Raw genomic sequence first — 10,418 nt, forward strand, 5'->3', positions numbered from 1 at the left:
AACAGCCAAAGGGAAGACCAAGTGGTCAGCTTGGTAATAAGCTACCTACAAAAATTTGCAATAAAAAACAGCCAAAGGTTAGCAACAATTTACCAACCATAAAAGTTCAGTTAGAGAGAGAGAGAGAGAGAGAGAGAGAGAGAGGAGGTAATCAAAAGGCTTCCATTATATAGAATTCTACAGGATTCTGTTTATCCTTGTTGCCTTTTTTCTACCCTGACTAGCAGGAGAACAGAGAAATAGATGTAACATTATTTTGGAACTGAAAGGAAGCCTCTCCACATTTGAATTTTCCATACGAAATTCCTGCAGACTTCAAGTTTCGAAATGGGGATGGGTAAACTACCAAAGGCTGTGGCTGCACCGTGCATGCGTTTTGTAATACTCTGTACTTGAGGCCCCTCACTGTCCGTTTCTTCACACCTACTACATTCAGTTTGAGGACATTTCTGAAACACAGGATGTGATCTTTTCTTATTTATGGGGCATTTGTGAATTATTTGTAATATCCCGTCATACGCGTATATTTGCTTCCTTCTTGTTGGGCAGCTGACGTGGCTGTCTACAAATATGTCACGATTTGAACCACAAAAACAGAATGACGAATTATCTAGAAGTAGCACCACCATCTACGCAGAGCCGAGCTGGATTTTTCATGATGTGATCTCACAGTTACTTCCACAAGAGTTGAGACAGATGGTACGCCTAACATCAATTATATAGACGACGCTATGGCGGTGGTGAACGTCTGAGTACCGATGGAGGACTACGAGATGGCGGGTCTGGTCGCTGAAGCACCAGACTGTTGCAGAGAGTATGAGATGACTGTAACACGAGGAACTTCTCCTTGTGCTTATAATTTTCTTATATGTAAGTCTTTGAAAGATGAGTGATGTTGTTTTTCTTCCATGATAAAGCTTGCATTCTAATACGATGTGACTTGCGGTTTGTTCCTCTGTTCTGTTTCGGAAGGAGATTTAAAAAGTAGAAAAGCGTAAACAATTTGGCATGCTGAAGCCAAACAAGGGAACGAAGGTTTGCCTCCTCTGGATGTGCAACAACATAGCCATTGGTTTTTTATTTAGGGGTAAACCAAGCTTTATTACTCAACTGGAAAGTTTACATAGATACTGAAAGGGTCATGGGGAGCCCCCAGGTCACAAATGGCGACACTGGTATAAAGAACTACAAAACTTTGCTACACTGTGAGCATCTCCATTCACCGCCCTGCCTTCAAACACAAACTCACATAGTTCAAACTCCGCAGCTCGAGCTTTAATTTCTTTGATGGTTACTCCATATTTTCCCCCAGTTGTCGGCGTTCTGAGAACGGGGGTCCCCAGACTTGCCTGCTCGCGGCCCGCTGCGTGGCTAAGCCAGCAGGCTGTACGACCCATCATCACCAACAAAGCATCCAAGACCCTCGCGAGGGTCCAAGCCTTGCGAGGCGGACGACACAAGACCTCCTCGGGAGTGGCCTAGCTAGGCAGGCTCACAAGGAGCGGAGATATCAAGGCGGGGCAAACCTCATGAGACCCTCGTGACGTGAGCCATGACGCACGACACCAGGCGGGCGCCAGCGCGTGCAGCGTCCTTGTTTCCTCTTCGGTGAAAAGGAGGCTAGCGCAGGCGAAGAGTACCGAGGCATCAGGCAAAGGTTGCTATATTCGTGCAACGAGACCAAGACCAGGAGGACGGCAAGACGGAGGTCATCATGGAGCCCAAGACGGCGTCACCACAGAGCTTTTCGCAGGCGAAGATCACTTTTGTCAGGATAGCTTGTACTAGCTGTCCCCCTTCGAATTAGCCCGCCATTGTTGGATCCCTTCCCGCTCAATATTTGGGAAGAGGACCAGGGCCAATATAAATAGGACTAGCCACCACCTTAGTAACGGGTGGATCATTCAGACCATCCACACACACAAGCTCACCAAGCTCAAGAACACCTCAACCTCAGGAGGCTGTTCTTCCCTTGTACTGTTCATCATCAACCCTAGAGGCAATCCACCACCACCACACTGGAGTAGGGTATTACACCACAACGGTGGCCCGAACCAGTATAAACCTCGTGTCTTTCTGTGTTGCGAGTTCGTCGAGTTCGTCCGCGAGATCTTAGCGAGCTAGAGCGTAGATCGGTGTGAGGAAAAGACCTCGCGCACACCCCAGTGTTCGAACCTTAAGGATTTGCCGGAACCCCACATCCGACACCAGTGCCTTCTTTTATCTCTGAGGCAATCGATTTGCGGTCGCATGAAACGACAACTTTTTTGCAAAGAAAGATCAAGTGCCAGAGCCAAGGCCTCTCTACAGGCGAGAGCCTCTAGTGTTGCTGGGCCAATAATTCCAGGAAAAACCATGGCGGACGAGCCTAATTTTTTTCACATATGATCCTTGCACACAGCTGCAGATGCTCCCCTATTGCTGTTCCTTCATAATCCACCATCAACTTGGATTTTTGCTGCTCCCAAGGGGGGTCGAATCCACGCTTTCCTACGGCCTGAATGAACATGACCTCTTGCTATGCTAATTACCTGGTTTCTGCATGGGGCTTTAACCAGGTCCGACTCTGAGATAAAGGTATGTACAAAGGAGTATGTCGCGTGTGGGCTCTGGGTGACTCCTTCATGAATCAACTTTCGTCTAGCTGTCCAAATAGCCCATAATGTCACCACCAGCTTGATTAGACTCGCATGTGGTAGTGTCTCAATCATAACAAATATCCACTGTTTTGTGTTTGGCACGCGAGTTACCTGAAGATGGTGCAAAATTTCTGCATCCCCAGAGCCCATACACACCGAGCCGCCGTGCATTCTAGGAGTGAATGACACCATGAGTCCAGGGCACTGCATAACTGGCAACTATCATCATCAGACATATGTCTCATGTGGCGCACATCTTCTGTTGGGATCGAGCATTTGGCCAATCTCCACAAAAAGGTCTTAACCTTCCCTGGTACTTTGAACAGACCATGGTGATGTCCCGGCTTTTGCTTCAGCTTCGTGGTTAGATCCGCCAGTGTTTCCCTCAAGCCAATCTTCTCACCGTTTCTTCGTGTCAACAAACATTCTATATGCAAACCACACCGTAAAACTTCCATTTTGTCTCAAAATTCCATGCTGAAAAGTCACTCATATTACGTGGGCACAATGTAATAGATTGTATGGGATTAGCATCGACCGCTACAAACACTTGATTTATGAGTTCCTGTTTCCAACTTGCGCTTGTGCTATCAATCAGATCCTTTACCAGTGTTGGTGGATCAACCACCAGGCAAGCTACCGGCCTCATTGTCACACTTCGGGGGATCCAATTATGTGTACAGATCCTCGTGGTAGATAGATCTCCAATCCTTTTGATCAGTCCTTCGGCAAGCACATCTCTCCCCTCAAGAACCGCCCGCGAAATTTGGGAGGGATGGCTGCCCAACTCAGCGGTCAAGATATACCTATCTCGAAAGTAATCCGCCTTCAACAACCTACCACATAGTGAATCAGGGTTTTGCAATAGTCTCCATGATTGGCGTGCCAACGATGCTAGATTGAACAATTCAAAATCTCGGAAGCCCAATCCGCCCATAAACTTTGGCCGAGTCATTGATTTACATGAAACCCAGCTGGGCTTCTGTTTACCTTCTTTGCTTCCCCACCAGAACTGCCTTATCAGTTTATTCAATCCACTCTTTTACTTTGTTCCAAAGCCTATCTTTGATATATTTAAACGCCCCAAACTTTGAAGTACCTATGTCAGAAGGCATACCTAGGTACTTGTCATTCAAAGTTTCGGTGGGAACATGCAGAATACCCTTGACTTCCTCTTTGATATTCGTTGGGCACCCTTTGCTAAAAAATATTGATGACTTAGCTGGATTTACTTTCTGTCATGATGCATTGCAGCATTGGTTCAACATTTTTGATACCTCAACCGCCTCCACACCATTAGCTTTGAAGAACAACAAGCTATTATCTACAAACAAAAGGTGATTAACATGCGGTGCCGAAGGCGCCACTTGTACCCCACCAATCTGAGATGACTGGTTTAATTTTTTTAGGAGGCACGAAAGGCCCTCCACTGTCAACAAAAACAGGTAGGGGGAGATCTGATCTACCTGACGAATAACTCTTGGAGGTTTAAATTCATATAACCTTTTCCATTGAATAAAACTGAGTAAGAAATAGAGCCAATAAGATTCATGACAATATCAACCCATCTATGTGAAAATCCCAACTTACTCAATATAGCTCTCAACTAACTCCATTCAACTTTGTCATAGGCCTTCATCATGTCCAGTTCAAAGCACAATGACGGTGTTTCACAAGAGGCGAATGTTTGGTCTATGGGGACATATGTCCCTGTTACCCAATGCGTCCATAAGTGCATCGCGATTGGCATCTAAAGTAGCATTTCAGCATATACGGCTTGAAGGAATAGTTGGAAAGTGGAATATACATCAGACGTACAGTGATGTACCAGGCCACAGACAGGTCGGTACAAGATCTTGTAGCAGCGATGACGCATTTTCAATCGTCCATCGATAAATGCTGTCCTACTGGGACACACCACCTTCTTGGAAGATCGAGGTCCTTGTCAGAGTCCTGGCGTCAACTTAGCTTAGTTGGTGCGCAGGTAATCTGTCTTTGTGTTTAGTAGGAAGTAACTAAATTGCCATGTTTTGCACCAACAGTAAGAAATCAAAAATAAGTAAATATGTATGGTTAATAAATTTAGTAATGTATGGACTTACTTACATGATTTAACTGGAAGATAAGGAAATAAATACGGAGTTACTTGCATGATTTAACAGGGGGAAATTTAATTCGGATGGTTTGTCCAACGAATAGCATATAATATTTAAAAAATGTTTAAATAGGTTGCAAAAGAAGTTACTTTGGGCTGATTTTTTATTCACAGTTGCTAACACTAATGTTTTGAAAAAAATGAAAGGTATGTCAATTAAGTGGACATGCATTTGTCTAAAAGAAGCCCCAATGTGGATGATTTTGTAGCAGTGATAGCCTCCAGGGGGCAACATCTTATATGATTACAGGCGTGTTTGTAAAATATGCTTCGAGAAGTAGGCAGTTGGCTAGCAGTGGCAAAATGGTGGGGCAGTAAATATGGGTGGTTGGTTGGTGGTGATACTTTAACTGGAGCATCGATGCAACTGTTGGGGTAAAAGCTACACCCTGCATTCAGTCTATCCATTTATTCTGAAGAAACTCCTCCTCCTGAGTGAAGCGAAGAACAGCTATGTGCGTAACGGAGAGGGAGAAATATCAAGGTGGTGGATGTAATGGACGGACTTCCTTCACGTAAGGTAACATATTCTCCATTTGTATGTTAGATATGCTTAGAAATGTAGCCCGGTCACATGAGTAATCTTTGGAGAAATATTGTTCAGGTTGTGCTAGAAACTAGCAGATCTAAAGAAGAAGACAATAAGAGAGAGTTATTCCGTGGTGATGTATTGAGTAGCAGTAGCCCGATAGATGTTGCTAAGGACTCATATCCAATAGAAGAGTGTGCAAGCACAAAAGGAGCGTTCAGTGGTGTTGGTAACATTTCGAAGGGACGGGGCAGATTCACAGCATCGGATCTGCAAAAAATGTATCTTGAACTATCTCCAAAGCAAAAGGGCATAATTAAAAATTTAGGAATTGAAGGAGTAGAGTGGATTAACAAGATGGTGCACTCAAACCTTAATCATTCAGCTTGGTTAATGCTTAATGTCATGCTTGATGACCGTGCTATGAGAATTGGCGTAGATGATTGTGACATAGTTCATATTACAGAAACTGCGGTAGCAAACATAACTGGGAAGAGAATGGGTGGTTCAATAACGATTCCAATTTCTGAAGGTGCCCCAAGCCATAGTGAAATCAAAGATGTGCAAAGCATACTGAGACTTCACGATGTAACTGAAGAAATAACAGTCTCTGAACTTGTCACACTGTTGTTGGGAGAAAGTAAGAAGGGATTTGAATTAGATGATGAAGGCCCTTCACGCACACAGAGAGCATTTGCAATGATTTACCTTTCTATTGCGCTTGGTCCTATGGAGAGAAAATGTTGTGTCAACAGGAGTTCTTATGTGATGGTGATACTTTATCCGAATCTGAAAGTTGTCAATTGGGGAAAATATGCAGTTGATGAGATAATAAGCGGCGCAAGGAAACTGAACCGGGACAATCCACTGCTTAGCATAACACTACATGGGTGCCCTGCTCTGCTTGAGGTATTTTAATAATTCAATATTTGCTATCTTAAATTTGTGAATGTACTGACAGGAATATGTACAATAGATTCTTTATTTTGACTCCATGGACATAGGTTTCGTTCAACTAGATCAGAAAGCAGTGCCCAGGATAAAGTACTACAACAAACAAATCCTAAGTGCCCTGGTGAAGGCTAACAACAAAGTAGATGGTGGGCGTATTACATTTGGATTAATGAAGGTATATGTTTCAGCATGAATAATTAATTACTTTTTTAGGTAATTTGTGAAAATGCCATTTTATAAAAATGATAGCTAAATATCACATGTAAGTAGTCTCTGACACTAAAACATGTTGACAGCTAAAAGCATCAACCAAGCATGCTGATAACTTAGCTTATGATTTAACTAATGAATCATGCGTGAAGGTAAATATATACAACCAGATTTAAGTTTTATGAAAAGGATGTACTACAATATACTGAATGTTCACAATGTTTATATAGGGGAGGAATTGGATATTTGAAGAACTAGCACAACAGGCCAAAGGTAGGATCGAAAGATTTATGAAGTTACATGCAGATCTCATGAATCAAAATAGTCTGACTAAGGAAAGGAGGAAAAAACTATTTCAGACACATAGATTAGTAGAGAAAATTGATGCTGATAGTTGGCACAGTGAAAATTCTGCGTTATATTCAGAAAAATGAGGTAGAGGGGGGTGGATTGGTAAAAGAAACAATTTCTTGTCTGGACAATGTTTTGGCTGCTAAGTAATTATCTAATTCCATGTAATGTAAATTTCAAATATCATACTTTGCGACGGTGATAACACAATTAATTGGGAATTAGGTGTCTGTGAAAACTTTGCCAAGGGTACCAAGAGGAAGGCAAGTCCAAGTTTAGATGAGGGGGCACATAAAGAGAAAGGTATAGCAAATCGTTTATGTTTTCCTTTGTACGGAAGCTGAATGCACTAAGTTATGTTTGCAGGGCCTATGGTCCCAGACTTGAACATGTTGTTGATGGGTAGCACAGAATGTGTTAAAGGGAAGGAAGTTGTCTCAGAAGGGGGGGGGCATGTTCAATCAAGGGATGCTGGTGCATTATAATCCAAATGATGAGCTGCATTGTGAAGCTGAAGAGTTATGGAAAAAAGATTCATGTAGAAACCAATTTGAAGAAGGTGGCATTACCAATAATCAGAGCATCATGTCCTTTCCAGTTCCAATCAATGTATCCTACTGTGAGTAATGGTGTATTGGAAAAAGGGTTCAGAAACATGATGATATGCTTCAAGAAGACATTGAAATCGTATGTTTTGAAAGAACAAAACTCGTCATTAAATATATGTTGGTGGAAGCTGATTTTTTTAATAGCAATGCTTGGCTGATACATGAGGTGCCTACAAGGATATGCTTAACAGGACAGCAAGTAGTTGCCCAATTCAACAACCCAGGTAGCTTGGAGAAGGATAGGTTCGAAATAGTCACACGAATGATGGTAGCTGTAGAGATAAAATGGATTAGAGGACTATATCGTGGAAGGTGGAGGCACATCTTGCTTCCAATATGGGCTGTAAGTTATGTTAAGTTACGTACTAAAGTGTTTTCGAAAAATATGTATGATTTGACAAAGAAGCTGTTGTAAAACGCAGGAATTGGTATTAAACGCAGAGCAGTACCTACTTGATGAGACAATAAGGATGATGTTTACATACGCAAACTTGGAATACGACGTTGAATGCTGCAGAGTGGTAATTGAATTTTGTTTAGACATAAGGGGACTATAACAATTTATATGTTTATTGCTTAACTGGATATATGCTATGTAGATTTTTGCTCCATACCGGGACGAAGAACAATTCTGGATTTTATATGCATTTGACATGGAAACCTGTAGAGTGCATGTTTTCGATCCGAAAAGGGGAAACCGTCCAATGTGGGCGCTGGAGAAAAAGCACAAGAAGTTATGCTACAAATTGATCGAGGGTCTTTCTAGATGTGTTTATAGGTTCTTTGATGGATGGAATATCAATGCGGAATCATTCCAGTTTACATATCACAGTTTCCTTGAGAAGGCCAGCAACATGTCATACATTATCTTGCATTCTAATCGTGTGAGCTATTTTTATGTGGTAATCACTCTGATAACCTTTCCTATGGCAGATTTGACAGTTCATTCTACATGGTGCATTGCATTATGAATTACATGGGAACTGGTCTGGCACATGGATGTACTGAGGTATGAAATATTTCCATACTTTTGTAATTTTTTAAAATTTAATAATACTAACTGTTGTCAAAAAAACATAGGATGGGTTGAAGAAGATAAGGGAGTACATCGTACACATGGTGCTGACAATGGATGGTAATATTGGAGTCCCGCCGAAATGCATAGTGAGTCCAATGCTGCTGGAATAAAGTACTGATGGCCCAAGTTGTTGGAAAAAAATTTGTAATATATAACGTAGATGATGGATGTTTTATGTAGCTTTATGTAATGTACTACTATGTTAAATGCAGCTGAATTCTGAGGGATGCATCCCTTCTAATGTAGTATATTTGCGTAAAAATGGTAGATGGCGTGGACGACAACAAAATATGTAGTTCTGGTAGTTTCATTAGACCTAATAATAAATCTGAACATTATCAATGTTTGGTGCGAGAGCGCTGATGACAACATACAATGCCAAAAATGTATGTACTGGAGCTGATGTCAATTTTATTAATAAAATGATTAATGGACTAATGAAACTTCCGATGACGATTCAATTTTTGTAAAGGTAAAAATTATTTAAATGAATGCATTTCGCGTAATGAAAAAAATTTGGTATATGTTTTTTGGATAAATGACGATTCAATTTGTGGTTCTCGTATAAAACAGAAATGCCCCCAGGTGGCTTTAAGTAGATTTTGTAATAATACGGTACAGAGGAAAATACATCCAAGGTTGAAGTTTCACCCCATATGGGTGCATAAATAATAAATAAAAAAAGGTTGAAAAAGTTAAGAACTTGGTTGACAGGATAACTGACTTGCTTTGGATTTAATATATAATTGTTAATGAATAAAATTATAAAGGTGGCTTGAAAGTGGAAAAAGTCAAAAATTGGTTGGCACTATAGCTAACTATTCATACTATTTTATTGGGATAACATAAGTATTTCTTGACAGTAGATGTGAGAATGAGTTATCTTTTTGTTTATTAACTGTAACGAGTACAATAAAATAGAGATTTATTTGAAAAACTATTACAGAAACTTTTGACTTGTCGTGGAATTACTGAATTTTTTTGTACACATGGTCTAGATGTCCACATACACAATTGTAACTAGTACAAGAAATCTGCGTCCACGGTTTTTTTGGTCGGCTAAACTACCGAGGAAACTAGGGTGATTCATGTTGTAGTTCTCAATACCCGGCATGAGTAATGATAAAAGATTAGATTTGGCTGAAGGATGTCTTTTAGTACACAAATTTTCATTAATAAACATTTTGCGTGTGGTCTTTGTTACTTTGGTAAGTTCCAAATTGTAATGAAATAATTGAGTTAATAGAAAAAATGTACTAGTAAGAATAAAGGACGATGCAATTAATAAATTATTTAAGGAGTGAAGGTTGCTTGTTTAAACGGAGGAAGAATATTACAGTAAAATTATATTATAAATTTTTGTGTTGTGATGTATTATTATTAATAATTCGGTACGTTGACAGTACAAAATGAAGGGCGGAGTTCGTGAGGACTTAATTTAATAAATATATGTAAAATCTGTGAAAAAAATAAAAGTTAAACTAAGTCACCGTCTAAAAAACGCGGTAACTCAATGAGTATGATTGGTTTGGCTGAAAGAAACTTGTACTAATTACAGAAAAGCTGTTTAGCATTTTGTCTATGCATTTGCTAGGAGCAGTGGTGAAAAATTGCAACGTGGATGAAGGAATGAAGGCCTTGAGGTACTGGTGCATGAGATATATTTTGATGAACTTATTGAGGATGTATTTGATTGGAAGCTTGACGACAGGATGCGCTGGATTATTTTTATGAATGGGATTGTGTACGATATATGGAAAACCCGGTTTTGTGGTAACACGCGCGAGGATTGCTGTAATTTATGTCGCAAAAAAATGTTCAAATACATACTACAAATTAATAGTAACAAAGAAAAAAAAAGGATAACAAGTTTTTAGTGTCATGGGGCCGTTAA

This window comes from Triticum urartu, chromosome 3A (genome assembly GCF_056163025.1).
Source record: "Triticum urartu cultivar PI428250 chromosome 3A, HENAU_Tu73, whole genome shotgun sequence".
NCBI lineage: Eukaryota > Viridiplantae > Streptophyta > Magnoliopsida > Poales > Poaceae > Triticum > Triticum urartu.